Below are 5,000 nucleotides of genomic sequence, written 5' to 3'. Positions count from 1 at the left end.
GTTTAAATTAAACGCCGAAACCAGCGCCGTGCAGTACAGACCGACGAGAGAAAAGGCGAGTTAAATATACACAAGCAAACAACTTCTGAATCAAAGCTATGAGGGAAGTGTACTCACATCATAGACGGATGTTTATGATCCTGCTTGCTTGCTTGCTTTTCAACCGTCGACCATAATCCTCCTTCTTGAACATAAATCTCTGGCGACTTTCACTTCACCTTTGAGAGAGTAAGACATTTCAGTCTCTACTCTGCTTTTTAAATAACATACTAGCTTAGCTACAAATCAACTTCAACATATTCTAAGATAATTTACCTTCTTTCTTGGTCCCCGGAGACTTCTCTTCTTCTCTTTCTCTGTGCTGTTTTGTATCGATCGATCACCTGTATGTGAAACAATCACACGCGCGCACGTTACCAGTTGTATCATTGGCGCGCGCGTTTTTCAATAACCTGTGGACCGCACTAGATACAATAATTACTACTAAACCGGGGACTAGCGCGAACGCAGGTCCCCACTACCAGAAATTATACGCTCGAGTTACCCACATTTGGGGTAATCGCAAGGGTCAACCCAATCGAAGTGCAATGAGAGGGCCTCACCTTGAGAGGACTGCCTCCTTGATCACAGTGCCTCCCGCGTCAGGTAAGTATGAAAAGCTAGGACCAACGGCCGGCAGCGGAAAAACTGCTTTCCTCTTAGGGCCCTTGTGGTAACTGCGCAAGTCCAGACGGCCACAGGACTCCAGTTATGTGACCGACGGCTCGCCTAAATAGAAGCCTGACGCGGGGGACACCAGTGAGCCACAGGGAACCCAGATGTTGAAAAAACAAGCACAGGAAAAAAATATAGAAATATATGTCTCTTATTAATTGAATATTTCTTCCCCAAGGGGAAGTGGGCCGCACTCGGAGGTAGTGCTATACCGAGGCAACCCGTGGCTGGGACGAGGCAAGCCTCCTTTCCACAGCCCAATTCCAAAAATCAGTTTAATATATGAGCTGCTCAATGAGCAGCGTATCAGATATTAAGCTGATAAGAACAGATTTTGTATTTTGAAAGTTTATTGCAAAACTATGTACAGTATTTACAGTATTTACAGGAGATCAACAATTGCTACAAACTAAAGAAAAACTAAGGAAAAACTAAGGAAATTACATCAATGATCATATCGCAAAAATTAAAACTTAAATACTAAATTATCATCCTGATGGAAATCGCAAAGTGCCGGATGGCACCACAAAGAGCGGAACTTGCTAGGAGAGAATCTAAACCGATCAGCTCTAATTCTATTCTTAATGTCAGTAATAATATACTTAATTATTGCCCTAGAATCCTCTCGACCATTATGAAAAACAGCTTTGTTCCTAAAGCGCCAAACACCATACAAAATCGACTTGATTAAAAACAGAAGCAAACGTCGTGATTTATCATTAGGAAAAGGCAATTGAAAAAAGAAAATGGAGGCACCGCAAAGGGGGAAGGGTTGCGATAAAAGAGAGGACAACAAGGGGAGGAAAAAGAACCACACAGCATTGACTCGGGGACATGCGCGAAAACAGTGATCGATAGATTCTGTTTGCGAACATGTCGCACACGAAGGGTTATCAATGTACCCCCAGTTCCGTAGAGACTCACGGACCTTAACTGCTCTCAAAGTGATGAGCCATGAAAGATCACTTTTATAATTTTCAGTGAAAGAATCTCTTATGGAGGACCAATGGCGAGAAAGACTAAAAGAACTACTTAGTAAAGGGGACCAAAACCTGGGGAGGACCGGGAGGGAACAGTGACGCTTAATTATCTCCTTATAGATAGACTTGGAGTCAAATGTAAAAGACCCAGGGAAACTGCAAGACTTAAGAAGATCAATCATGCGCGAATAAAACTTGGATGGCGAAGCCGCGCTAGGTGTACGAATATCCCGCAAGGTGGACCACTCGGGGCGAAGGGACGACAAACGCGAGCCGCAGAAATACCGAACGAGATAAAAACACTTAAAACTAGGATCCGATAGAGATTTAACGAAGGAAGATAAGCGCAACGCCTGTCCTTTACACCAAAAGTCTATTAAACCAAGGCCCCCCTGATCCGGAGAGCACACGATTGATCTTCGAGCAACAGGTTCTAATTTAGCGCCCCATAAAAAAGGCCAGATCAAGCTATTATACCTGTCAAGCGCCCATCTCGGGGGAACTAAAACACGCGACAAGTACAAAAGCTTGCTCAAACCTAAAACATTAAGAATTAACACTTTACCAACAAACGACAATGACCTCGATTTCCACAGAGACAGACAGTTATCAAGCTTAGACAGGCGCGGTTCCCAGTTGTCTCTCTCAACTGGGACCGTACCAAAAACAACACCCAAAATTTTCATTTTGTTAACCCACTTGAGGCCAAGAGGCTGGTCAACGCGGTCTTTCCAAGACCCCAGCCACATGGCCTCCGTCTTCGAAAGATTCAATTTAGCCCCGGTACCACGCTCATATAACTGAATCTCCCTAAAAAGATTATGAAGAGACACAACGTCCTTAACCAAGGACGTTGTGTCATCGGCATACTGACCAACTTTGAACTGCAAGCCCTGAGCACCCGGGAGTAAAAAACCTTCAATATCATTACAGGCTCTAATCTTGCATGCAAGAACCTCAACACACAAGATATAGAGCATTGGTGAAAGGGAGTCACCCTGCCTAACACCACGCGCAATCGGTATCATATCAGAAAGGAAGCCGTTTACAATCACTCGCATATTAGCGCCATTATACAGAGTGTGAATACAATTTAAAAAGGAAGGACCGAAACCTAGATGTCTTAAGAGATTTAGAAGAAAAGTTCGATTGACACGATCGAAAGCTTTCTCCTGATCTAGGCTGACGAGAATACCCGTCTCGCCAGTTCGCTCAATGTGATCTAAAACGTCGCGCAACAAAAACAAGTTGGAAGCAATAGATCTCCCAGGAACAGAGCAAGTCTGGTCCGGGTCAACAATGGAATCTAGAACCTTAGAAAGTCGCAAGGAGATAGCCTTCGAACAAATCTTATAATCGACATTTAGAAGAGATATTGGACGCCAGTTTTTCAAATTCCTCCGGTCGTCCTTCTTATAAACTAATCGAGTGATGCTAGTTTTCATAGAGTCACAAAGCTCAGACTCGCGCAGGCCTTCATTAAAAACCTCAACTAAGAGTGGGCCGAGGCGCGACCAGAAAGTTAAATAAAATTCTACCGACAAACCATCAGGGCCGGGGGCCTTGTTGCGATTGGACAAGCCAACAGCCTCAGTAGCTTCGTCCAGCAACAAAGCCCCCTCGCAAACATCACGATCATGATCCGACAAACGGCGCGAAACGAACGAGAACAAATGATTTTGTGTTTCTAAATCAACAGACTCCTCAGCAAAGAGAGAGGAATAGAAAATTTCATGAGCTTTTACTATCTCAGGTAGAGTAGACACCTCAACACCATCAGAATTAAGGACAGAGGAGACGAAACTCTTCTCAAACTTTTGAGAAGCTAACTTAAGGAAAAACTTAGTAGGGGCTTCGCCCTCTTCTAGCCATTTTGCTCGACTTCTAATTTTTGCACCCATATACTCCTCTGTCATTAAGACTTTAAGGGAGCTCTCTAAGTCCGCAATTTCAGACTTAACAGAAGGATCACCCGACACTAGACGATGTTTCAAAGCAATCAAGCGGTTAGTTAACGAGACTCTCTCGTCAGAGAGGTCTCTACGCTTTTGCTTTGAAAAGGCAATAGATTCAACTTTAATATCTTTCTTAAGGGATTCCCAAAAGGAACCAGAGGAAGAAAAGGTATGTTTAAACAATAAAAAACGATCAATAAGAGCACGAATCTTCTCGCAATAGGACTCGTCCTCTAAGAGAGAATTATTTAATTTCCACACTCCAGGGCCATACTTAGAAGAAGCTTCGAGACCTAAGTCAATAAAAACAAACTCGTGATCCGAGAAAACACAAGGGGAAATAACACACGACTTAACTGATGAAAGGAGGGACCTTGCAACAAGAAAAGTGTCTAAACGACTAGCAACTGAAGAATCTGAATTAAACCAAGTAAACTGGCGGGTTCTGGGATGCGAAGCTCGCCACGCATCCCTTAACAGAAAACACGATTTAAGGTCAGACAAGTCAGAACTAATAGAGACGGTGCCCCCAAACTTATCTGAGGAACCGTCATAACAGTTGAAATCACCACCAACTATCAGCGAGGAGTGTGGAAAGAAGTACAGATGGACCGACTGGTAGAAGACTCGTCTATCAGCCGGTACAGTTGGAGCATACACATTAACTAAATTAATAGACTGGGAATCAATTTTAAGTAATACACTAAGGACCCGACCCTCAGTATCCTTTTTCCAAACAGAGAGATTATCTTGTAAACTACTTGAAAGCAAAATGGCCACGCCACCCCTCCTCCCGACAGCCGGGGACCAAAAACTGGGGCCCCGCCACCGGGAAGATAGGGAATTAATGACCCGTCTATCAGAAACCATCGTTTCCTGGATAAAACAGAAATCTAGATTCTCTTGACCAAAACAACGAACAACTGACGAAAACTTTTCATCACTCAAACCGCGAACGTTAATCGTTAGACCTTTGAAAATGGAAAAAGTTTACTCAGGCGGGTCCTTACCTCTATTAGATCTCACTCCTGGCGGGTTGGGCCTGGTTGCCTTGCGCACAGGAGCAAAAGAATGGGAAGCTGATGCCTTTCGGGTCAGGTTCTTCCTCCGCTGACCCTTCTTCCGGGAAACACGTTTCCAAGCCGTCGCCAGCTGCTGGACCTCTAAGGGGGGGACAGAATCCCCCATATCATCATCATCACTATTCTCATCGGGTTGAGCCAGATCCAAAGCGGAACCATCGGAGGGAGACGGCAAGACAACTTGAGCGAGGGCGCTGTCAGAGACAGATGGCATCAGCTCGGGAGATGCAGGAGGCATAGCGACCTCAGCGAGGGCACTGTCAGAAATA

The 5,000-nt window shown here is 44.5% G+C and overlaps 2 non-coding genes across 2 annotated transcripts; both read right to left on the bottom strand.

The window, feature by feature from the left end:
* Nucleotides 1-489: 489 nt before the first annotated feature.
* LOC140939838 (U1 spliceosomal RNA) lies at nucleotides 490-653 on the bottom strand. The gene has a single exon (XR_012166159.1). It is a non-coding gene; the product is annotated as a U1 spliceosomal RNA (small nuclear RNA).
* A 239-nt stretch (nucleotides 654-892) lies between these two features.
* On the bottom strand, nucleotides 893-1,078 carry LOC140939425 (U2 spliceosomal RNA). The gene has a single exon (XR_012165779.1). It is a non-coding gene; the product is annotated as a U2 spliceosomal RNA (small nuclear RNA).
* Between the last annotated feature and the right edge of the window lie 3,922 nt (nucleotides 1,079-5,000).

Source organism: Porites lutea, chromosome 5 (genome assembly GCF_958299795.1).
Source record: "Porites lutea chromosome 5, jaPorLute2.1, whole genome shotgun sequence".
Classification (NCBI taxonomy): Eukaryota; Metazoa; Cnidaria; class Anthozoa; order Scleractinia; family Poritidae; genus Porites; species Porites lutea.
This window is presented reverse-complemented; position numbering and strand designations above follow the sequence as displayed.